A 27,156-nucleotide genomic window follows, 5' to 3' on the forward strand; every position below is an offset into this window, starting at 1 on the left:
GGAGTCACTATACCGTGACAAATTGCGTGATTTTCAACTGGAGAAATCCAAGATAGAGCTGCGAGGCTACTTGGGAGAGAAAATTCCTGTGGTAGGTCGTATCACCGTACCGGTGAAATATAAAGATCAATTTCAGAACTAGTCTCTAATAGTAGTGAAAGGAGACAAGCCTGCCTTACTCGGAAGAAATTGGTTGAGCTCACTGAAGCTGGATTGGAGTAAGATTTTCTGTGTGGAAGCGAGATTTTCGTCAACGAATGAGGTTATCAAGAAGTATCTGAAGGTGTTTTGCGAAATGAGCAGTCTGATCCAAGGCTTCAAGGCAAGTGTCAGGGTACAGAAGGACACTAGATCGGATTACTACAAGCCACGTTCCGTACCATATGCACTCAAGGAGAAAGTTGAGCAAGAACTCAAAAGACTAGAGACTGAGAACATTATTTATAAGATAGATCGATGTAATTGGGCTACACCCATTGTTGTTGAACCTAAGTCCGATGGTAAGGTAAGAGTGTGTGGTGATTATAAAGTAACTGTAAACCAGGTTTTAGAGGGTAATGTCCCCAATACATTGCCGAATATAGAAGATTTGTTCACAACACTGACAGGTGGTCAGATCTCCCCAAAACTGGATCTTACGAATGCCTACTTACAGCTTGAACTAGATGAGGAGTCCAAGTCATGTTTGACTATAAATACTCATCTAGGCCTATATCAATTTAATATGCTACCGTTTGGAGTGTCTTCTGCCCCTGCCATATTCCAAGGGGTGATGAACCAGATTTTGCAAGGTATTGAAGGGGTAGTATGTTATTTGGATGACATACTAATTTCAGCACCAAATAGGCAAATTCATAATAACATATTGAATGAAGTCCTCAAACAGCTAGAGAAGCACAGAGTACGAGTGTCTGCTCGTAAGTGTGAGTTATTTGAAAACTCAGTGGAGTACTTAGAGTACAGAGTAGACAAAGATGGTTTACATCCAACCATGGAAAAATTGGTTGCAATTAGAAGTGCGCCCACTCCCAGGAATGTCACTGAACTTTGTTCATTCTTGGGTCTTTTAAACTATTATGGGAAGTTCCTACCAAATTTGGCTACAGTATTACATTCACTGAATGAACTTTTGAAAAAATAGGTCCATTGGAAGTGGTCAAAAGAATGCGATACAGCATTCAAGGAGTGTAAAAGCAAATTGATAGAGAGCACCATGTTAGTTCACTATGACATATCTAAGGAGATTAAGCAAGCATGTGATGCCTCTCCGTATGGAGTTGGGGCAGTGATCTCTCGTGTATCAAGTAGTGGGGAGGAGAGACCAATTGCTTTTGCTTCACGCGTTCTCAGTGCCAGTGAGAGTAATTATGTGCAAATTGAAAGGGAAGCTTTGCCATTAATTTTTGGGGTCAAGAAGTTTCACAAATACTTGTATGGCCATAAGTTTACCATCATTACGGACCATAAGCCCCTAACAGCAATCCTCCATCCAAAGTCCCCAATTCCAACATTAGCTGCAGTCCGAATGCAGAGGTGGGTTTTGATTTTGTCAGCATATACATATGATATTGAATACAGACGATCAGCTGATCACTATAATGCTGATGCAATGTCTCGATTGCCTTCCCCATCACAAGTTACACCGGATAGGGAAGAAGTGTTTTATTTTTCATACATTGATGAACAACTAGTCACAGCTGAAGAGATTGGCAGAGCAACCAAATGCAACCCAGTGATGTCAAAGGTGTATGAGTATATTGCAAATGGATGGCCAAACCAGGTAACAGACAAAGATACATATCCATTCTTCATTCGTAGGAATGAATTATCAGTCGATAAAGATTGTATCATGTGGGGTGCAAGAATGGTTATACCAAATAAATTCAGGTCCAAATTATTGGGAGATCTTCATGACCAGCACCTGAGAATGTGCTTGACCAAGAGCTTTGCACGCAGTTATTTATGGTGGCCAGGTCTTGATAAAGATATAGAGTACATCGTGAGTCAGTGTACGTCATGTCAATCGGTAAGCAAGCAACCACCACCAGCACCATTACAGTCATGGAAATGGCCTCCCAGGGTGTGGCAAAGGCTACATATTGATTTTGCTGAGTTAGAAGGACAACAATTGTTCATTGTGATTGATAGCCATTCCAAGTGGGTTGAAGTGTTTCCAATGTGGAAAATAACAACAAGTAAAACATTGAACATTTTGCGAAAATTATTTTCTTCATTTGGCCTCCCTGAAGAGATTGTTTCAGATAATGGACCACAATTTCGTTCAGAAAAATTTGCACAATTCACGAGCAAAAATGGTGTGAAATATACCAAGGTTCCACCATACCATCCTGCTTCGAATGGTGCAGCAGAGCGCACTGTAGAAATTGTAAAATGTGCCCTCATAAAACAAATGTTCGATCCAAATCCAAGGAAATGACATTTGTCATTGGATCACAAATTGGCTAATTTTTTGATCAAAATACTCCTCATACAACTACTAGTAGAACACCAGCAGAGTTGTTTCTCAAACGACAGACACGAACCAGATTCTCCTTGTTAAAGCCAAATTTGGCACAGTCCGTAGAAGAGACACAATTAAGACAGAAAGGGAATCATGATAGAGGTAGAGTAAAAGAGGGAAGTGTGAAATTAAACCAGAAGATGAGAGTGAAGAACTATCACCATGAATGGGTAAATTGGTTACCAGGAAAAGTGGTGAAGATATGTGGTCCTCGCACATATTTGGAAAAGATGTTTGATAATGGACAGGTTAGGTTTGTTCATATTGATTATATTTTACCTACATACATGGAAGGAGTTGAAGGTTGGAATGATTCAATTATTTCTGACTCATCAGATAGTTTTGATACACCAGTAGCAAATCCTAAATCCAATGTACTGGAAAGAAATCCAGGAGAGAATCAGAATGAAATTCTGAGTCCGTGTCAGAAAAACAAAGAGCCTGAAGTTAGAGTGAGTTCAAATGAAAATCAGGAAATTCCGTGGAGGGAAACATTCCTCAGGATGAGCCTCAAATGAGTTTAGATTCGACACCATGTTTGGAAGCTTCTGTTCGAGAGCGAAGGTATCCTCTTCGAAACAGAAAACAAGTGGTAAAGTTAAATTTGCAAATATGGAAAAAAAAAAGTCTATGGGCCCAAGTTTCCACAAGCAAAAAAACGGGCGCCCCTCCGAGCTGGGCACCCGTTTTTCACGCCTAAAACGGCGCCTAAAAAAATCCTCGTTATTCTCCACCGACTGGCACTCGGCGCAGTCAGCACGACCCGACACCCGCTCTCCCCCCCGCCCCGACCCGACACCCGAGACCCGCTCCCCCCCCCGCCCCGACCGAGACCCGACACCCGCTGCCCCCCCCCGAGACCCGCTCCCACCCGACCCGAGGCCCGCTCCCACCCCGGCCCGACCCGACACCCGCTCCCCCCCGACCCGACACTCACTCCCCCCCCGACCGACACCCGCTCCCCCCCCCACCCCCGACCCGACACCCGCTCCCCCCCCGACCCGACACTCACTCCCCCCCCGACCGACACCCGCTCCCCCCCCACCCCCGACCCGACACCCGCTCCCCCCCCCCGACCCGACACCCGCTCCCCCCCTCGACCCGACACCCGCTCCTGTTCCCCGACCCCCCCCTCTTCCCCCCCTTCCCTCCCCCCCTCTTCCCTCCCCCTCTTCCCTCCCCTCCCTCCCCTCTTCTCCCCTCTCTCTCCCCTCTCCCTCCCCTCGCCTCTCCCCTCTCCCTCCCCTCCCCTCTCCTCTCCCTCCCTCTCTCCCCTCTCCTCTCCCTCCCTCTCTCCCCTCTCCTCTCCTCTCCCTCCCTCTCTCGCTCAGCGGCACGAACGGCTGCAGAATTCTCCCTGGCTGTGAAGCACTTTCACACAGGTAGGAAGATGGTTTATTTAATCTTTTCTTGGCTTATAAATGTTTATTCAGGTTGGATTTATTTGTATAATATTTGTAGAAGTATAAATAAGGATTTATCGTCTAATTTAATCAGTTCCCTTCCCCTCCCCTCCCCCCCCACCTCGTTCTGGACGCCTAATTTGTAACCTGCGCCTGATTTTTTAATGTGTAGAACAGGTTTTTTCAGTTCTACAAAAATCTTCACTGGCGCCATTCTACTTTAGTTTGGAGTACATTTTCACTGTGGAAACTTTGAAATCAGGCGTCAGTGGCCGGACACGCCCCCTTTTGAAGAAAAAATTATGTTCTAAACTAGAACTGTTCTACCTGACTAGAACTGCAGAAAAAAAAATGTGGAGAATTGCGATTTCTAAAATAGTCCGTTCTCCACCAGTTGCTCCTAAAAATCAGGCGCGAATCATGTGGAAACTTGGGCCCTATATCCTGTTTTATGTATAAACATGAAAGTTATGTATGATGGTTGTTATGATGGCTTCTTCATTAAGGAGGGAGAAGTGTAATGTCTGTAAGCTCTGTAATGTTTGTAGCTCCACAATGTGGATGTGGACGTATTGTGTACTGCAAGTGCAGAGTTAATGATTAAACAGAACCAGGCAGATTTCCAGAGGCTTCCGAGAGAGCTGCCTGCCATGTAGGAAGCTGTGTGTGCTTGTGCTCTGTGAATATTTCATACTTGTAAAGCTAAAGTTAAATGTACACTTTGCATAACTAGCAAGATTTTTAATTGCACCAATTGTTTCAAGCAACCAATGTTGCTCAATAGTTCTTTATGTTGACAGCAAAAGTGGAACCAGAAGGAGTATTTCAACATGGTTTGTTTGTGTCAATAGGAAGTGACACAGCTACACACGTCAATAGCTATAATTATTTTCTCTCTGTCTGCCATGTAGCAGACTATTCTAGTAGAGCAAGAACAATGTGAATCTGTGAGGGTACATTACGTGAACATTTTGGCATGTCTAACTTTAAATTTGGTAATTGATTGCAAGACCCAATATGATAGGGCTCAATTCTAGAATGTAAAACAGATTTAGTGAGATTTGTTAAACTTAAAGAGCATTAACTAGAAAAAATGACGACTTGGCATCCTTCTCCCTATTTGTTTTTTTTTGTTCTGTCTGTATACGTAATATACATTGGCATGTAACTAAGTCAAGTTTTAGCAGGCAGCTGCCATTGTACTGACTGATTCGGAATACAGGTGAAATCTTACCTGTGAGGAAAAAAAACACATCTCAGACCACACAAGTTGTGGTTTTATGTCTTATAAATTCTCCAGTTGCCAATGCATTATATCGAATGTATGCAGGAGAGGGAGACTGCAGTTTATAGCAATAACATTTATTTTCCATCATACTTTGTTTTATGGGGCCAGATTTTCCATTATTTTTGCATGCATAACGCCCACTTAATGTCTATTTTACCGCTGAAATGAGGTATAACGCCTAGATATCGCCCATTTAGCCACAAAATGGAAACTGAAGCCCATTTTTCGGACACTTATCGCCGAGCGTTACTTTCCCCATGTGCATAACGCCGGGAAAAAATACCACCCACCCACTTTTTTGGGGCGGAATCATCAGAATGGGTGAAACCAACGCCCATAATATCACCTAGCATTACTTTCCGTACGTAATTAACGCCGAGATTCAATAATACCGACCACCCACTTTAATTTGTCGTAAAGATCAAATTTGCCAAAACTAACACCCAGGAGATCGCCCAGCGTCACTTTCACCACCTCGCACACATATCGCCCACAATATCGCTCGCCCAAAACACCGCTCAGAAAAAGTGGAACTGTTCTGCACGAATCACAGCGGTGTGGGCACCATTTTTCAAATCGCAGATTGCTTCATTCAAAAGGCTGCTTCAACTTCGGGGGAGTTTGGATTGACTCTGGAGTTCTTCTCAGTGAAGTGACCATCTCAACTGACATCTTTTCAGACTCTGGATGATTGGGGTTTACTGCAGGTGTATTTTAGTGTGGAAATTATTGCTTCTGATCAATCGCTATTATATTTTCATTGGAATGGGGCCAGCCATTTCTCAGCCTGCATTGATCAATTAATACACAGATGTTGCAGAGTACAAATGGCACAATGTCTAATGCACATCATTATGTGCCCAATCTAAGACGTGCCAGAATGAGGAGGAGGTCCAGAGCATACACACCCCGCACTTACAGAGAGAAGAGGTCTTATCTCGACGTGTCCGAGCACACCTGTCTTCAGAGACTGCGCTTCCATAAGGTGGTGATCCCTGAAATATGCGAGCTCATCAGGCAACATATGCACCCTACCATCAGGACATCAGTGTCGGTCGAGGTCAAGGTCACCGCGGCACTGTCGTTCTACGCATCCGGTTCCTTTCGGGCCTTCGCGGTCATGGAGGCCCTGTCCGCGCGTAGGATGGACTTTATCAGCTTCCCCATGATCACGGAGACTCAGACTCCTACGGAGAATTCTACCGCATTGCTAAGTTCCCCAGGGTGCAGGGAGCAATACAGTGCATTCACATAACCATGTGGGCACCTTCTCAGGACCCAGAGCTTTTTCGTAACTCGTTGTTGACCACAACCAGATAATAATGGCAATGAATGCCAAATGTCCGGGCAGCTTCGATGAGGCTCACATCCTGCGTGAGAGCACTGTCTCTGACATGTTTAAGAGTCAGCCACAAGGACGATGCTGGATGTTTGGTGACAAACGATATGGCCTAGCCACCTGGCTGATTATCCCCCCTGCGTGACACCCACACTGAGGCCAAGAAGAGATACAACCAGAGCCATAGAGACACACGCAATGTGGTCCAGAAAATAATAACTGTGCTTAAGCAATGCTTGAGATGCCTGGAGCACTCACAAGGGGAGCTACAACACAACCCTGATCAGGTAACTCAATTTGTGGTTGTGTGCTCCATGCTGCACAACCTGGCTATCAGAAGGGGACAAGAATTGCCAGAGGGGACTGATGGTCCACTTCAGGAGAGAGGAAGAGAAGGACGAGGGGCTGGACGCTGACCTCGGGCCAGACAATCAGGCTGACTATGCAACCATGCCCACGCCCCCATCCAGACCACAGGAAAGGGCCTGTGGTGGCTGTATAGCTGCAAGACTCTTACATCAGGAGCTCATAACTGAACGATTTGCTTCAAAGAACGTTGCTGTGATTGACAATGTTGACACACTGCTGTGTGTGTGCAGCTCAGACATCAATGGTGGGCATCACCTTGGTGCCAGTTAAAGTTTAAGTTGATTCAAGTTAAGTTTTATTTAACCCTTTCATGTTAAGGAATCACCAGTGTGAAACAGTCCAGCTATCTGAGACAATGCGCAACAAGGTTATGTTGAATAAAAAACATTTTATACGACCATTGGTCTGAAATCATAAGTATCACGGACAAAAACACCTCAACCGCACCCGACTTTTTCGACCATTGACATCAATCAAATGGTCAACATGTCCAGCAACACAGAATACAAAGGCAAAGCAGGAGGGTGGCCCCCTCCCCCATACATTACAACAAATTGCATACACCCAGATGGAGATATAACACAGCCATCACCTGCGGACATGCACCTCACTTTCCTTCCCCCCTCTCCTTCTTCTCCCCACCTCTACCCCTTCCCTCCTCGCTCCACAAGCCTGGCCGAGGAGCTCCTCAGGCGGTGCCTCATTGTGGGGGGCGGGAATGAAGGCAGAGGCGCTGGTTGCATGGGTACAGGAGCGAGGGGTGCCAAGGTGGGAACATTCTCGGATTCACAAGTAGGATCTTTGTCCTGCCTCTCATCTGTCATTGGCATCGGTGGTGCGGAACCTAGGGGTGGAGTGCCATGCTCCGGGACCAATGGGAGGCCTGTGCCAGCAGTGTTCCTGGCTATAGCCTCCAGGGTCTCCGCTATCCACGGAATGTACTCAGTCATGGTGGCCAGCTGTAAGGATATGCCCCCCAATGCATCGAGGATCTGGTCACCAATGTCTACAGTCCTCCTGGACAACTATACCATCTCTCCGCTCTCATGTGGCGCTCGTGGAACAGACCTGCCGCGTACACGAAATCTCCGTGGGGTCGGCGAGGTCCTGGGGACAAATGGGGTGCCCTGTCACGAGGTGCTTTGGCCCAGTACCTCCAGAGTGGAGGCGAGAATGGCCGGAGGCCATGGGGTGGAATGGCTTCTGGAGCGTGGCGATGCAGGTTCCTCGAAGTCCGCGCTCTCATCTGTAGAAAACAGACCCAGTGGATTGACAGGCGAGAATCAGATCTCCTCAGCACCAGATGTAGGATTGGCTGGTGAGTCCAGCCCCGTGCCCCACCTTCTGGCCTCTGTGGTCTTGCCTGGGCCGCGCTGCTGGCTGAGCTGCAAAACACATATGAGGTTATTAGAGGAGAAGGGGGTGCTAGGGTGACAAGGTGAGTCCAGCGCTACACACAGCATATGCACGACAAAAGCACCACTGCTCTCAAAATCATCACAGACATCACATTTCATAACCATCAACACATTCTGCATTGCAATGATTTTCATTAGACCAGCATTATTTATAGGACAATTTTAGAAATCATTTATCATATATGATTGTTCGGATAGGAGTGGGTGTGGCATCTATTGACTTTACATCACGCAATGGTGTAAACTTTACTCACATCACATAATTTCACGTTCTGCAGATGCTTGCGTGGCTGTACGGGGATGCTTCCCCACAAATGCGAGCACTTGCTCCTCCATCTCAGTAATGTTGCTGGTGACTGGTGGCCCCCAACCTGTTCGCCTCTGCACAGACCTCATCGTCGATAGCTTCTTCTGTAAACATAGAAACATAGAAACATAGAAAATAGGTGCAGGAGTAGGCCATTCAGCCCTTCGAGCCTGCACCACCATTCAATGAGTCCATGGCTGAACATGCAACTTCAGTACCCAATTCCTGCTTTCTCGCCATACCCCTTGATCCCCCTAGTAGTAAGGACTTCATCTAACTCCTTTTTGAATATATTTAGTGAATTGGCATCAACAACTTTCTGTGGTAGAGAATTCCACAGGTTCACCACTCTCTGGGTGAAGAAGTTTCTCCTCATCTCGGTCCTAAATAGCTTACCCCTTATCCTTAGACTGTGACCCCTGGTTCTGGACTTCCCCAACATTGGGAACATTCTTCCTGCATCTAACCTGTCTAAACCCATCAGAATTTTAAACGTTTCTATGAGGTCCCCTCTCATTCTTCTGAATTCCAGCGAATACAAGCCCAGTTGATCCAGTCTTTCTTGATAGGTCAGTCCCGCCATCCCAGGAATCAGTCTGGTGAACCTTCGCTGCACTCCCTCAATAGCAAGAATGTCCTTCCTCGGGTTAGGAGACCAAAACTGTACACAATACTCCAGGTGTGGCCTCACCAAGGCCCTGTACAACTGTAGCAACACCTCCCTGCCCCTGTACTCAAAGGGTAACAGGACGACATGGCATGAGATAATTGCATGATATCATTGCTAAGTACTGTCACAGAGACTGATACAATACATAACACATAACCGACAGATGTAATCATGATTATTATGATAATTATCATTCTTTACCTAAACACGTACATCTTGATCGCAGGCTTTGAATACAACATTCCCGGTACAAGTGAAGGACCTCACATCTGATGATAGTCACTCATGACACTTACAAATCAAAATATATAAATACATAAGTACATGTAAATAAATGTAATACTTACTCTTGAAGATCCGACAAGGTCGTTTCATCGTTTGCGGCATTGGTTGCCCTCACGCAAATCATTGGTCGCCGATGAGACCACCTCTGCTATCTCGGCCCATATCTTCTGGTAGGGCTTTGAGGTGGGTTTCCCATGTCCTCCCTGTGTCAAATCACCATAGCGTAACTTGACCTCCTGCAGGAGGGAGGCATTTGCCTCGTCCAAGAACCTTCTCACTCTTTTGCAGCCTCCAATATGCTCCTATCCCAGCTCATTTCTCTTGCCAGCGTCAGTCTCCACAGCGTGCTGTGTCGCCTCCTCCTCTCGCTGCATTATGGGCACCAAATTCGAGCAAATATCTGGCTGGTAACAGCTAATTTTTTTTTCCTAATTTGCTCTAAAGCTCTAAAGTCTCTCTCCTTCCTCCTAAAGCAGCCGCATCACACCCACGCACGCCTTCACTTCCTCTCAGCTCCCTCTCTCCCTGTCTGCTCTTTTGCGCATGTCATGATGACGCTTGACCTTCTGAATCGCGGGAATTGATCGTTGTCATGCGTTGCTAAGGATGGCAACACTTTACAGCAGAAGGTCAGAGAGATTTAATGCTACTGCCCATTTCATATCGCTCGCGGTAACGCCCAATTTCAAAAATGGAGATTAGGGGCTTTGAGAATGGACGACTAGCCGACAATCTGCAAACCCATTTTTACCGCCCACGCCGGAAATAACGCCCATTTTGGGGCGATATGCACAAAAGTGTAAAATCTAGCCCATGGAATTGGATGGATTGCTAAGCATAATAGTGCTATATTAATTTTCAAAAGGGAATTGCAATTAGCAGACCTTCCCTTTTGTTCTTTCCTCCCCTCAACCCTTTCCCTGTCCCTTAAAAACATGTTACATCTCTAACTTTTTCCAATTCTGACAAAGGGTTAACTCTGTTTCTCTCTCCACAGATGCTGCCTGACCGGCTGACTATTTCCAACATCTTCTGTTTTTATTTCAGATTCCAGCATCCGCAGTGTTGTGCTTTTATATCCCAGTAATTAATTGGGCAGAAAAATAAATATTAATTTTTTTCCTGATGATGCAGTACAATGTATAAAATTCTTGCAGGGCTTGACAGGGTAGTTGCTGGGAGGATGTTTCCCCTGGCATGGAGAGTCTAGAACTAGGGGGTCACAGACTCAGAATTAGAATTCAGCCATTTAGGACTGAGATGAATAGAAATTTCTTCACTCAGAAGGTGTTGAATCCTTGGAATTCTCTACCCCAGAGGCTGTAGATGCTCAATCGTTGAGACTATTTAAGGCAGAGATCGCCAGAATTTTGAATATTAAGGGAATCAAGGGATATGCGCATTGTGCGGCAAGGTACTGTTGAGGCTTAAAGGGCCAAATGGCCTACTCCTGCTCCTATTTCTTATGTTCTTATAATGTGAAACTGAGTCGTAAAAACCAGAAAGTTCCTATGTTCGATACCTACATGTGCTGAGTTAGCAGATTTCAGCTCGAGTTGTGGTAAGGATACTACAGTTAGCCTTGATACCCCTATGGTAGGAAGAGAAAAAGTAACCAGTGCTCCTGATCACTTTCCTGATCAATGCTGGGAAATGGAACTTTTTTGACATTGGGTGAGGTCAGGCTCTGAAGGTTGAATAGGTTGCAGCACTTACTGTCTAGGCTCAAAAATGGAGAATAATCACTTGTGTGAGGTACCAGAGGACTTCTGCTGCCCCTGAAGCCATGTACCTGCATGAACATCGGCAGGGCCCAGGTACAGAGGAGTGGGTAGGTCGGAGCGGATGAGCGGCAAGAATTTGTGGCCTAGGTGCGGCAAGAGGTCGTGGCGGAGGAGCGATGGAGAGCGCGGCAGAGGTGAGGCGAATGTTTGACGGAGGAGCGGCGAGAGATTGTGGCAGAGGTGCGGCAAATGATGGTGCGGGGCCCAGAAGAGCCCAGGGCCCAGGGGCAGCATGGGCCTGCCCACACTGCGATATGTGTGCAAGCTAGATCTAAGCAGCAGAGCAGGCCTCCAGTCGTCCTGGTTAACCCTTGCCACTGGATAAAGACCTAGCTCTGTTAAGCCCGTGTGGTGGCTAGTGTGCAACTGCCACCACACATTAAAAAAATTCACGCATAGGCATCTTCCACCCCCTCAATTGGAGTTCAGGACTGGAACATCGGGTCCTTCATTGAAACACCTGTGAACTCGTGGAAGCAAGTCATCCTCATTCAAGGGCCGCCTATGATGATGATGAGGATGGTATGATGTACCAGCATGGGACCATTCCTTCAGGAGAGGAAGGCAGGAATGTGGAATTCTCTCCCCTAAAAGGCTGTCGATGCTGGGACAATTGGAGCTTTCAAGACTGAGATAAATCGATTTTTGTCAGGTAAACATATTAAGGGGATATGGAACAAAGGCAGGAAATGGAGTTGAGCTGCAGATCCGCTATGATCTAATTGAATGGCAGAGCAGGCCCTCAGGGCTGAATGACCTACTCCTATTCCTTATGTTCCTCGGCATGGGAAATAATAGTGAATATTTCAATAAAAAGAAAAACTTTTCCATTTAGGTTCAATTCCCAAATAAACATTTTTTTTTCATTTCAAACATCAATGTACTGACATTTAAAATATTTGAGAAAATACTTCCGGAAATATTTAATTTGCATTAATATGGAATCATTCCTGATTCTGTCTGTCACATCAACATTTAAGATTGCCTCACGCAGCATAAGAAATAACAATAAAAATGCAGAATTCAGCTGACAACAATGAACCTAATTAACGACCAGGACAAGTTGGCTACATTTATATAATGAGGGGGTTGACTCATGAGGAAAGGTTGGGCCTCTACTCATTGGAATTCGGAAGAATGAGAGGTGATCTTATCGAAACATATAAGATTATGAGGGGGCTTGACAAGATGGATGCAGAGAGGATGTTTCCACTGATAGGGGAGACTAGAACTAGAGGGCATAATCTTAGAATAAGGGGCCACCCATTTAAAACAGAGATGAGGAGAAATTTCTTCTCTCTGAGGGTTGTGGATCTGTGGAATTCGCTGCCTCAGAGAGCTGTGGAAACTGGGACATTGAATAAATTTAAGACAGACATAGACAGTTTCTTAAACGATAAGGGAGTAAGGGGTTATGGAGAGCGGGCAGGAAAGTGGACCCGAGTCCATGATCGGATCAGCCTTCTCCTGCTCCTATTTCTTATGTTCTTATGTTCTTACGTAAGTAGCTATCTTTTCAAATGAAAAAAAAAATCATATTGTAAAGAATCTCTGTGAACAACTGGAATAATTGATTATGACCAAAAATGATCACAGCTGCCTTTTTAGAATTTCAGCCCAGTGTCACAGTATGTCACAGTCTCTGCAGCAGATTTCAAAATGCAATATTGGTATTTAGTCTATTTTCTTAAAATAAATTCCCTTTATCTAGTGATTGGAGCACTGGAGCCCAAAACTTCAAAAATAATTGGATTTAATTATGACTCCGTTTTTGTTTTCCTGTGACCCAGGATTGCAGCTGGTAAATTAGTGGACTATAAAATGATGTATTTTTATATTTGGTATTATTTTGTTCAAAGTTGTATCAAGTTGCAGTAGCTTTATTAATATGTATTTATGTTTCCTCATGATTCTCATTTCCGTCCCCCTTTTTCTGCCAATTTTTTTCTCTCTTCCCTTCCTTGCCTTCTCCTCTGTTGAAGGTGTTGACTCCTTGCCAAACTATGGTTCCATAGGTGCCAGATAGCCTCCAATATCTTAGGCCTCTGATTAGTGTTCATGTGTGATCATAAGCAGTGACTGTCAGCAAACTATTTGACTGGAGGGTGGATTACGCAGGCCTGATTGTTTTCTAACCCAACATCCACAATCATGCACATTCAATAAACATTGCTCTATATAATGATTTGCAGTGAGAAACTAGGCTGATTTCCCTTCCCCAGCCCAAGGGCACTGAAGGCAATTTTACTGACTGTAATCAGCCAACTCGGCTTAGGCTGGAGTTTGAACCTGGGATATCAGTGGTCGGTGTGACTTAGCTACTCAGCTGAGCCACCAGGGCAATAGACTTTGTGCTTAAATAAATGTTTCCTATACACACTTTATGTGATCGAGGTCCGGGGGAGGCGTGAGTTCGGGGTCAGGGGCCCAGGAGCAGCGTGGGCCAGCCCACACTGTGATATGTGTGCGCACTAGGTCCGTGCAGCAGAGCACGTCCCCAGTTGTCTTGGGTAATCCTTACCACTGGACCAAGACCTAGCTCTGTCAAGCCCGTGTGGTGGCTGGTGTGCAACGGCCACCACACGTTAAAAAAATCCACACACAGGTATCTTCCACCCTTAAGGATGTAGTTCGGGTTCTTCATTCGAAACACCTGTGAACTCATCCTTTTTTTTGGCATGGAAGCAAGTTATATTCGTTTCGAGGGACCGCCTATGATATTGTTGTTGACTACAAGACTAACCAGACTTATAAGGAAGGGTTAGCTTTTATCAGCAATTGGGGTTAGTATTAAAATCCAATAATCCAAGGCTCCAATTGTGATTAGGAAAAGTTGGGACTAAAATTAGATTTAGAATTGAGCCTTGTAAGTATCTGCCACCAAACCAATCAGCACACTCGGAATTGCTGTGTTTTGCCATTTAAAGAAATTAGAAAACTAGATTTCAATACAGTTGTCAGTTTCACCATTTGGTAGATTAGTTTTATCATTATTTGAGTCTTATTCAAAATGCAATCACTAACGCAAAGAAATGGAAGAACTAATCAACACTGTACATTTTGAATTTACTTTGGAGTCCTGAGATGCTCATAGCTTACAAATACCTTCACAGATAGTAACTGTACAGCAGTCCGACTCACATTAAGTACTGCTATTCTCAAAGGTTCTGAAATTATCATAGAATCATAGAAAACTACAGCACAGGAGGCCATTCAGCCCATTGTGCCTGTGCTGGCTTTTTGGATGAGCAGCCATGCTTAGTCCCATATCCGTACTGTTTGTTCATAACCCTGTAATTTCCACATCCTCAAGTACCTATCTAACACCTTTTTAAAAATTATTTATGGAATTAGGCATCCACCACCTTTTCAGGTAAAGCATTCCAGATGCTGACAACTCTGAGTGAAAACATTTCTCCCTCTAGATCTTTTACCAATTATTTTAAATCTATAGGGGCCAAAATTGCCCCTTTCTTTAAGAGCCAGTACCGCCTCTTTGAGGCGGCAATGGTACAGAAGCATTTACCGCTCAGTCGGTGCAGAGGGCTGACATTTTCTAAATTGCCCTTCCTTATTTTTGGAACCGTTTACGGAACTGTCCCGGCTATCTTCCCGCCCAGTCGGCAACCACCTTTCCGCCCACTTGGGAAATTGTCCCACAGGAAATTGCGCTCAGATCGGTGCCCCCGACAGCTTTCCTCGGCGGGAAGCTTTTTGTCACTGCGCGGTGCAGGGAGGGTGCACCACCGCGGCCGCCATTTTATTTTAATTGTCAGCCGACTCTGAAGTCAGCCCGACAATGACAGCCACGGGTTCGGCCGGACCGCCAACAGGCAGCCCAGCCAAAACCCTCCTTGGTGGCCCAGTGGGTATCACTAAAGTGGCTGCAGTGCTAGCAGCGGCCCTCCCCTTTAACAGAGGCGTCAGCACAACACGGCACGTCCACGTCGCGCTGACGTCATAAGCATCGCACTCATGAGAGTGCAACCACCCGCCCGCTCATCCACGACTTCCTCCCCGCCGAAGCCACACTTCACCGCCCACTGGAGCCACACTTCACCATCCCAACACTGGCGGAGGAAAAAAGAGGGACAAACTGCGCGAATCCACAAAAAAAATGGTAGGTGCGCCTCGTTTGGGGCGAAGGGCAATTTCGGCCCCATAATCTCTGGTTATTGACCCATTCACCAGAGGGAATACATTTTCTCTATCTACTATATTAAAACCTCTGGTCATCTTGAAAACTTCTATTAGGTCACCTCTTAACCTTCTCTGTTCCAAGGAGAACAGTCCTAACTTTTCCAACCACTCCTCTTAACTGAAGTCCCTCATCCTGGTAACATCCTGGTAAACCCCCTCTGTACCCTTTCTAAGGCCTTTACATCTTTCCTGAAGTGTGATGTCCAGAATTGTCCACAATACTCCAGCTGAGGTCTAACCCGTGATTTATAAAGTTCCAGCATAACCTCTTTGCTTTTATATTCTATTCCTCTATTTATAAATCCAAATAAGCCAAAAGCTTTTTTGACCACCTTACCAACTTACCACTTATAAGGATTTGTGTATATGGACACCAAGGTCTCGCTGCTCATCTGCACATTTCAAAATAGTGTACCGTCTTTCCATATTAGTCCTCCTAAAGTGCATCACTTCATACTTCTCCGCATTGAACTCCATCTGCCATGCTTCTGCCAATTTCACCATCCTCTTTATGTCATCCTGAAACCTATAACTATCCTCATCACTCTCTATTACTTTGTCAAGTTTTATATCATCTGCAAACTTTATAATGCTGCTCCCTAAATCTGAGTCTAGGTCATTTATAAAAATTGAAAGAGTAATGGACCCAAAACTGACCCGTGGAGAACACCATTGCAAACTACATCCCAATCTGAAAAAAAATTCATCCACCATCATCTTTTACTTCCTGTCACTGAGCCATATTTGTATCCATACCACCACTTTCCCTTAATTCCATGGGCTTCCATCTTATAAGAACATAAGAGCATAAGAAATAGGAACAGGAGTAGGCCATACGGCCCCTCGAGCCTGCTCCGTCATTCAATAAGATCATGGCTGATCTGATCATGGACTCAGCTCCACTTCCCCGCCTGCTCCCCAGAATCCCTTATCCCCTTATCGTTTAAAAACTACTTATTTCTGTCTTAAATTTATTCCATGTCCCAGCATCCACAGCTCTCTGAGGCAGCGAATTCCACAGATTTACAACCCTCTGAGAGAAGAAATTTCTCCTCATCTCTGTTTTAAATGGGCGGCCCCTTATTCTAAGATCATGCCCTCTAGTTCTAGTCTCCCCCATCAGTGGAAACATCCTCTCTGCATCCACCTTGTCAAGCCCCTCATAATCTTATACGTTTCAATAAGATCACCTCTCATTCTTCTAAATTCCAATGAGTAGAGGCCCAACCTACTCAACCTTTCCTCATAAGTCAATCTTCATAATAAGCCTCCTCTGTGGCACTTTGTCGAATGCCTTCTGAAAGTCCATTTATATAATATCTACTGCACTAATTTGATTAACTTTCTGTTACCTCATCAAATAATTCAAACAAGTTAATCAGGCACAATTTTCCTTTAACAAGTCTAGGCTGGCTCTCCTTGAGTAACCCATGCCTTTCCAAATGAAAGTTTATTTTGTTGCTGATAGTGATTTCCAATAACTTCCCCACCACCGATGTTAGGCTGAGTGGCCTGTAGTTTCCTGATTTATCCCTCGCTCCTCTCTTGAATGGCGGTACAACATGGGCAACCCTCCAGTCCTTGCGCACTATTCCTTGTTTCCAATGAGGAGTGAAAGATTGTGACAAGTGCCTTTGCTATTTCAACCTTTGCTTCTATCAGCAACCTTGGATGCATTCCATCTGGACTAGGTGACTTACCAACTTTCAGTAATGCTAATCTTTTTAGTACGTCTTCTCTGTCTATTATTATCCTGTCCATACTTTCCAGAGCAGTGCTGAGGGAATGCTGCACTGTCAGAGGTGCCGTCTTTTGGATGAGACATTAAATCGAGGTCCCGTCTGCTCTCTCAAGTGGATGCAAAAGATCCCATGGCACTATTTCGAAGAAGAGCAGGGGAGTTATCCCTGGTGTCCTGGCCAATATTTATCTCTCAATCAACATAACAAAGAAACAGATTATCAGGTCATTATCACATTGCTGTTTGTGGGAGCTTGCTTTGCACCAATCGGCTGCCGTGTTTCCTACATTACAACAGTGATTACACTCCAAAAGTACTTCATTGGCTGTAAAGTGCTTTGAGATGTCCAGTGGTCATGAAAGGAGCTATATAAATGCAAGTCTTTCTTTTTTTTTTTCTCTTTCAGTGTACCCTTCACATCACCCGTTTCCTTTAGCCTTGTCCTCTGCCTCTATGTGATATCAGTACACAAATACTCGCACATTCAGAGGTGTTAACCTGTTTAAAATAAATGAATTAACTCCCTCCATTAAAATTATGGCAAGGGGAATTTGAGATCAATGTGCTAAGTTTCATTTGCTTGTATCCACAATTAATTTTCAGGTTCAGGGTCACCTCCAAAAGCATTTGTTTACTAGAGTCATGAGAAAGTCTTAGCAACATTTTTCAATTAATGTTGTGGACAGTGAGTGGGATTATTACAAAGGAGCCAATGTCTCTGATTTCTGCTCTAATGAGCAAAAATAAATAAAAACTACACACATCAGGCATAAAATAGTTCCAAATGTTGTAGGATGGTGCCAACTTATGTAGTCAGAAACTTAGATTTGTTATGCTAAAGGTCTAAATATTTGGCCAAGCAAAACTTTTCCAGATTTTTATATGTTGTTTTTAATCCTGTGTGAAATTGCTTAGGCGAGTAAATTGCATCTATTAGGGAGTGAAAACCGTTTTCCCCCAATTGTTAGTCATGCTCATGTGCTCCCACATAAGGAGGGCTCTCAGTTTATGTTAAATTCTCCCCATGGTGTGTGTTTTTAATGATAGTTAATAAACAGAAAGGTTCCGTTATGCTGGTGACTCCAATCGTGTGAGCTTAAGTTATGTGACCTCACAGAAGTCATTTCTAACACAATCCCTTGGGAGCACCTGTACTTAAGGAGGCCTCACAGGCTAGAGGCACTCTGGAGACCTGCAATGAAAGACTAAGGTCACACGTTACTTTGAGCTCACTGTATTCAGTCAGACTCTTTATTTATACATAACAACTGGCGACGAGATATAGATAACAAATCCAACTATGCAGAGAACAGTGGGCATCCTGGAGAAATTCTCAGAGGGAGATGATTGGGAAACCTTTGTGGAGCAACTCGACCAATACTTCGTGGCCAACGAGCTGGAAGGAGAAGCGAATGCTGCCAAACGAAGGGCGATTCTCCTCACCGTCTGCGGGGCACCAACGTATGGCCTCATGAAAAATCTGCTTGCTCCAGCGAAACCCACAGAGAGATCGTACGATGATTTGTGCACACTGGTCCAGGAGCACTTGAACCCGAAGGAAAGCGTTCTGATGGCGAGGTACCGGTTCTACACCTACAAAAAGTCTGAAGGCCAGGAAGTGGTGAGTTATGTCGCCGAGCTGAGACGCCTTGCAGGACATTGCGAATTTGAAGGACATTTGGAGCACATGCTCAAGGACTTCCTCGTACTTGGCATTGGCCATGAAATGATACTTCGCAAACTTTTGACTGTAGAGACCCCAACCTTGAGTAAGGCCATAGCGACAGCCCAGGCATTTATTGCCACCAGTGACAATACTAAGCAAATCTCTCAGCACATGAGTGCTGCTAGAAGTACTGTGAACAAAGTGATGTTGTTTTGAAATCGCAACGTATAGGGCAGGCCCCACATTCCTGCAGCTGCACGTCCGCAGATAACTCAGAGTCCACCATCAAGGATGATGAATGCAAGGCCATTAACACTTTGTTGGCATTGCGGGGGTGATGATCATTTCCATTCATGCCGCTTCAAAGGGTACATTTGCAAGGGCTTGGAACAATAGGACACTTCCAACGTTTGTGCAGGCGAACTGCAAATCCTGTTAACGCTGCAAACCACCATGTTGTAGAGGAGGACAGATCCACCGCGGATCACGACGAACCAGAGCCTTAGACCGAGGAGGCAGAGGTATATGGGGTGCACACATTTACCACAAAGTGTCCCCCAATAATGCTGAAGGTTGAACTAAATAGACTCCCGGTGTCAATAGAGCTGGACACGGGTGCGAGCCAGTCCATCGTGAGCAAAAAGACTTTCGAGAAATTGTGGTGCAGCAAAGCCTCAAGGCCAGTCTTTACTCCAATTCGCACAAAACTAAAAACTTACACAAAGGAACTGATTCCTGTAATCGGCAGTGCTACTGTAAAAGTCTCCTACGATGGAGCGGTGCACAAGCTACCACTCTGGGTGATACCGGGCGATGGTCCCACGCTGCTCGGCAGGAGCTGGCTGGGGAAGATACGCTAGAACTGGGATGACGTCCGAGCGCTGTCGCCCGCTGATGACACTTCGTGTACCCAGGTCTTAAACAAGTTTCCTTCGCTGTTCAAACCAGGCATCGGGAGGTTCCAAGGAGCAAAAGTGCAGATCCACCTAATTCTGGGGGCGCGACCCATTCTTCACAAGACGAAAGCAGTACCGTACATGATGAGAAAAAGGGTAGAGATTGAGCTAGACCGGCTGCAAAGAGAGGGCATAATTTCGCCAATCGAATTCAATGAGTGGGCCAGTCCGATCGTTCCTGTCCTCAAGGAAGATGGCACCATCAGAATCTGTAGTGATTACAAAGTAACTATCAGTCATTTCTCCCTGCAGGACCTTTACCCACTACCAAAGGCCGCCGACTTTTTGCCATGCTGGTGGGAGGAAAGACGTTCACGAAGTTGGACTTGACCTCGGCCTACATGAAGCAGGAGCTGGAGGAATCATCGAAGGCCCTCACCTGCATCAACACACACAAAAGTCTCTTCATTTATAACAGATGCACGTTCGGAATTCGATCAGCGGCGGCGATATTCCAGAGAAACATGGAAAAGTTACTGAAGTCGGTCCTGCGCACGGTGGTCTTCCAAGACGACATCTTGGTTACAGGTCGGGACACAAGTGAGCATCTGCAGAACTTGGAGGAGGTTCTTAGTCGACTCAACCGTGAGGGTCGCAGGTTAAAACGCTCGAAATGCGTTTTTCTGGTGCCTTAAGTGGAATTCCTGGGGAGAAGAATCACGGCGGACAGCATCAGGCCCACCTTTCAAAGATGGAGGCAATCGAGAACACACCGAGGTCACAGAACGTGACGGAGCTGCGGTCGTTTATAGGAATTCTGAACTATTTTGGTAACCTCTTACCGGGTTGTTAGAACCTCTACACTCCTTACTGCGTAAAGGAGACGAATGGGTATGGGGCAAAAGCCAAGAAAATGCCTTTGTAATAGCTAGAAAATTGTTATGCTCAAACAAATTGCTTGTGTTGCATTATCCACGTAAGCGTTTGGTACTAGCGTGTGATGCGTCGTCGTATGGCGTCGGGTGTGTATTGCAACAAGCTAATGATTTTGGGAAATTGCAACCGGTTGCTTATGCATCCAGCAGTCTGTCCAAAGCTGAAAGAGCCTACAGCATGATTGAAAAAGAAGCGTTAGCGTGTGTCTATGGGGTAAAGAAAATGCATCAATATCTGTTTGGGCTAAAATTTGAATTGGAAACTGATCATAAGCCACTGATGACCCTGTTTTCTGAGAGTAAGGGGATAAATACTAATGCATCGGCCTGCATCCAGAAATGGACGCTCACGTTGTGCTCATACAGCTACGCCATCCACCACAGGCCAGGCACAGAAAACTGTGCCGATGCTCTCAGTAGGCTGCCATTGCCCACCACAGGAATGGAAATAGCGCAGCCCGCAGATTTAGTCATGGTTATGGAAGCATTTGAGAGTGAGCAATCACCCGTCACAGCCCGACAGATTAGAACCTGGACGAGCCAGGACCCCTTACTGTCCCTAGTTAAAAATTGTTTGCTTCATGGGAGCTGGTCCAGTGTCCCAGTGAAAATGCAGGAAGAGATAAATCCATTCCAGCGGCACAAAGATGAAATGTCTATACAGGCAGACTGCCTTCTGTGGGGAAACAGGGTAGTGGTTCCCAAGAAGGGCAGAGATACCTTCATCAGTGATCTCCACAGTGCCCACCCAGGCATCGTAATGATGAAAGCAATAGCCAGATCCCACGTGTGGTGGCCCAGTATCGATGCGGACTTAGAGTCCTACGTTCACAGATGTAACACATGCTCGCAAAAGTAATGCATCCAGGGAGGTGCCACTAAGTTTATGGTCTTGGCCCTCCAAACCATGGTCTAGGGTCCATGTCGACTATGCAGGCCCGTTCTTGGGTAAAAATGTTCCTTGTGGTTGTAGATGCGTACTCCAAATGGATTGAATGTGAGATAACGTCGGCAAGTACATCCGCTGCCACCACTGAAAGCCTGCGGGCCATGTTTGCCACACATGGCTTACCCAATGTTCTCGTGAGCGACAACGGGTCATGTTTTACCAGTGCCGAGTTCAAAGAATTCATGACCCGCAATGAGATCAAACATGTCACAACTGCCCCGTTCAAACCAGCATCCCATGGTCAGGCAGAAAGAGCAGTGCAAACTATCAAGCAAGGCTTGAAGAGGGTAACTGAAGGCCCACTGCAGACTCACCTATCCCGAGTACTGCTTAGTTACCGCAAGAGACCCCACTCGCTCACTACTGAACTGCTCATGAAAAGGGCACTTAAGACAAGGCTCTCGTTAGTTCACCCTGATCTACATGAACAGGTAGAGAGCAGGCGGCTTCAACAAAGTACATATCATGATAGCGCAAATGTTTCACGTGAAATTCAAATCAATGATCCTGTATTTGTATTGAATTATGGACAAGGTCCCAAGTGGCTTCCTGGCACTGTTGTGGCCAAAGAGGGGAGCAGGGTGTTTCAGGTCAAACTTTCAAATGGACTCATTCACCGGAAACACTGGACCAAATCAAACTCAGGTTCATGGACTATCCTGAGCAACTCACTTTGCACCCTACCTTCTTTGACCCCCCAACATACACACCAGTGGCAACCGACACCGCGGTTGGCCACGAAACAGAACCCATCATCCACAGCAGCCCAACACGACTCACCACACCAGGCAGCCCAGCAAGGCCAGCTGTACAGCAGCCCAGCAAGGACCCATCAGACAGTTCACCAATACCAACATCTGCACCGAGGCGATCAACCAGGGAAAGTAGGGCCCCAGATCGGCTCACCTTGTAAATAGTTACACTGTTGACTTTGGTGGGGGAATGTTGTTATATATGTAAACTTGTATATACTTTGTACAGACACCAGAGGGCTCATCCCCTGGAATCCCAAGGGATCCCATAATCCCTTGGGAGCACAGATACTTAAGGAGGTCCCACAGGCTGGAAAGGCACTCTGGAGACCTGCAATAAAAGACTACGGTCACACTTTACTTTGAGCTCACAGTATCCAGTCAGACTTTTTCTTCATACATAACAGCACTGCCACTAGTTTGAATTAATTTCCTGGTCATGTGCTATAAATACCGATTCTTTATTTTAATAACTTTGTTTTCATTTTTCTTCGGAATGATTTTCATTTCAGAAAATTAATTTGATAAAATATTAAAGATTACTATTATGGGAAAGTAGATAACCATAAACATAGCTTCAGAGGGAAATGATATGATGCCATCTTGTTTAGAAATGCCTGGTGCTTGCTTCTGTCATAGAATTTGCCAGTGTCTAAGGTAATGATCGACAATTTATCAAAGTGTTCAAGAGCATCGATCAAGAGATGTATAATATAGACAACAAGATCACTAGTGGAATGGCCATGCCTAAAACTATAATAGTGATCATGGATTAGGCTAGAGTTTTCAAGATAATGGATAATTTGAGCATTTACAGCAGCTTCAATTGTTCCAGCTGGACTTTTTGAACACTGCTTATGTTCTAATGGCCCAGGCTACCCATGAGTGGGCTACACCCTCCCTAAACCTCTCTGCCTCTTCAGCTTTCTCTCCTCCTTTTAAAATGCTCCTTAAAACCTACCTCTTTGACCTTTTGCTCGGTCTCAATTATTTTTGTCTGATTACTTTCCTATGAAGCACATTGGGACATTTTATTGCATTAAAGTTGCTATATAGATTCAAGTTATTGTTGGATTCATGTTCAATTTCCTAGCACAAAAGCTAACATTTGCCCTACTTCATTGTAACACTCAATTGGAATGTGTGTAGAATTCTCACTACGCTTCCTGCCAATCTGAGAAGTAAATAATATCAAATCCTAAGTTCTTTTCCACTGAAACTAAATAAATGAAATCCAATTTATTTACAAATGAATATTTTATAGTAGCAAAGAAACAATCTGTGAGGAATTAATTTACACTTTTGAAATGTTCTGCTTTCTCCAGCTAAAACAAACAGTCCAACAAAATCTCTTTAGCTTTTCTTACAGCTTCTGGAGGCGGAAGATTTCGTTAAGATGAAACAGATGAGCCGTTCTCTTTACTTGCTCAATCACATAAAGTGCCCTTCATTAAAAGATTGTTAGGTATTATCACTTTTATTTCTTGAAACAGATCTGTCAATAAAGCAAAGATATTTAGTGGTATTAACTCACTTAAATCATAAAAGACGTCATCTTCTCTACCATTCCAGCTAACAGACGATGATATATTGTCCAATTTGCATCTATATTACAGATTCATGGCACCTGTAAGTCAGATAAAATAGCCTAGATTTTCCACCCGTATTTGGGTGATTCAATGCAGATGAGTTGAAAATGATGTCATGACATCATGTGCTCCACTTTCCACTTCATTTATGTGGCTTCTTCTTCTCACCCAGGTACAACTGGTACCAGGGATAGGTAAGTGCTCTGGAGAAGGTGAGAGAGCATTAAACAAGCCCAACAGATGCATTCATAGCAGCAGTTTATAGAAAGCTTCTGATCTGTTTGCTTCAATTGTGTTTTGTTTTCTTGCCAAATACGTTGTTAGCAGCCTTTACGTCATTTTCTGAGGGGCTACCATCCACCACTGCAACCCTCCCCCTCCCCCACACACATTCATTCACAAGGTACAACCTTTTTCCTGTTGGGAATTACACTGTGGGTTAGATCTTCCACTTTTTTTGCATGCTTAACGCCCACTTAACGTCCATTTTAACGTTGAAATGACGTATAACGTCCAGATAGCGCCCATTTATCCACAAAATGGAAACTAATGCCCATTTTTCAGACACTTATCGCCGAGCGTTACTTTCCCCATGTGCATAACGCCGGGAAAAAAATAATACCGCCCGCCCACTTTTTTTGGGCTGAATCATCAGAATGGGCGAAATCAACACCCATAATACGCCCAGCATTAGTTTCTGCACATAATTAACGCCGAGATTCAATAATACCAACCGCCCACTTTATTTTGTCGTAAAGATCACATTTGCCGAAACTAATGCCCAGGAGATCACCCAGTGTCACTTTCACCACCTCGCACACATCTCGCCCACAATATCGCTTGCCCAAAAACCTGCCCGGAAAAAGTGGAACTAACCGGAACTACTCACAGCATTATGGACGCCTTGTTCTAAATCACATATCAGATCATTTAAAAGGCTGCTCTGCTTCAAGCTCAGGGGAGTTCGGATGTACTCTGGAAGTCTTTGGAGGTGATGTGAACATCTGAACAAACATCTTTATCATACTATGAGCGATTTGAATTTGATAGGAGTCTTCGTCGGGACATTCATTCTTTGTGACCAATCAGTGGAAAACAGTTAGCTATTGCAATGGGGCCTGTCCTTTCTCACCCTCTCTTGATGACCAATTACATGCTGCAGACTCGAGATGGCAGAAGGTACGCTTCACAGCATTATGTGCCCAATGTAAGATGTGCCAGACTGATGAGGAGGACCAGACGTTACACCCCCCGCAATTACAGGGAGAAGCATTCTTACCTCAACTTGCCCAGCACCACCTGTCTTCGGAGACTGCGCTTCCAGGTATGCCAGCTCATAAGAGGAGATCTGCAGTCTGCCAGTACCATCAGTAATGCACTGTCCATCGAGGTCAAAGTCACTGCGGCACTGTCGTTCTATGTGTTGGGCTCTTTTCAGGCCTCAGCTGGCGACATTTGCGGTCTGTCTCAGCATGCCGCACATCGCTGCATTAGACAGGTCACTGAAGCCCTGTACGTACGCAGGATGGACTTGATCAGCTTCCCTATGACCAGGGAGGCTCAGACTGAGAGGACTTTAGGATTCTACTGAATTGCTAAATTCCCCAAGATGAGAGGGCAATAGATTGTACGCACATGACGATGCGGGCACCTTTTCAGGATGCAGAGGTTTTCAGGAACCGCAAGGGATTCCATTCCCTGAATGTGCAACTCATTGTCGACCACCAGCAAATTATTATGGCAGTGAATACTTAATTTCCAGGCATCCATGATGCTCACATCTTGTGTGAGAGCACTGTATCTGATTTGTTTAACAATCAGCCACAAGGTCAATGCTGGATCCTTGGTGACAAAGGATATGGCCTCGCCACCTGGCTGATGACCTCCCTGCGTGACACCCACACCGAAGCCAAGAGATGATACAACGAGAGCCACAGAGCCACTCGCAATATCATGGACAAAACCATTGGAGTGCTTCAGCAGCGCTTTAGATGCCTGGACCACTCAGGAGGCGAGCTCCAATACCACCCTGAGCAGGTAGCTCAATTCGTGGTGGTGTGCTCCATGCTGCACAACTTGGCTATCAGGAGGAGACAAAAATTGCCTGAAGAGTCTGACAGTCCACCTCACCAGGGCGAGGAAGAGGAGGACGAGGAGGTGGATGCTGACATCAGCCCAGACAATCAGGCTGATGCTGAAGCCATGCCCCCACCCCCCTGTAGACCGCATGAAAGGGCCCGTGGTGGCATGATTGCTGCAAGAACTCTTACGTCAGGAGCTCATCACTGAGCGCTTTTCCTGAAAGAACGTTGGTGTTATTTACAAGGATGACACACTGCTGGGTATGCAGGTTATACATCATGGTGGACATCATCTTGGAGACAGTTAAAGTTTAAGTTGAAGTTAATTGTCATTATACCCTTTGATGTTAAGGAATCACCAGCATGTAATGGTGCAGCTATCTAAGCCAAAGCGCAACAAAGTTTTGTTAAATAAAAAATATTTGAACCAAACATGTCTGTAATCATAAGTATTTCTGTAAAAAACAACTCTTCTCCCACCCCCCTGCTTCTCCTCCCCACCTCTATCCCTTCCCCTTCCCCTCCTGACTCCAAGCCAAGGAGCTCCTCAAGCAATGCTTCATTGGGTTGGGGAGGGGGCGGAGATGACGGCTGAACCACTACTTGAACGGATAGGAAGAGGATGGTCCCAAGGTGGGAACATGCTCAAGCCAGAAGCAAGATGTTGCTCCTGGCGCTCATGTGCCATTGGCAATGGAGGTGTGGCATCTTGGGGTGCAGTGCTGTGCTCCGGGACCACTGGGAGCCCTCTGCCACCAGTGTTCCTTGCTACCAGCTCCAGGGCCTCCTCCATCCCTTCCATGTTATATATTATTTGTTGGACAAAAACTCGGTGCCAACTATGTTTTTGGTGCTTAATAGGCTTTTTGCTGCTGGTGAATCTCCATTGTGCCTCCCAAAACAGCCAAACAAGCACACACCACAGCCACACATGCTTTCAGTCCCTCTCAGCTCCCTCTCTCT

The sequence above is a fragment of the Pristiophorus japonicus genome, chromosome 17 (assembly GCF_044704955.1).
Source record: "Pristiophorus japonicus isolate sPriJap1 chromosome 17, sPriJap1.hap1, whole genome shotgun sequence".
Classification (NCBI taxonomy): Eukaryota; Metazoa; Chordata; class Chondrichthyes; family Pristiophoridae; genus Pristiophorus; species Pristiophorus japonicus.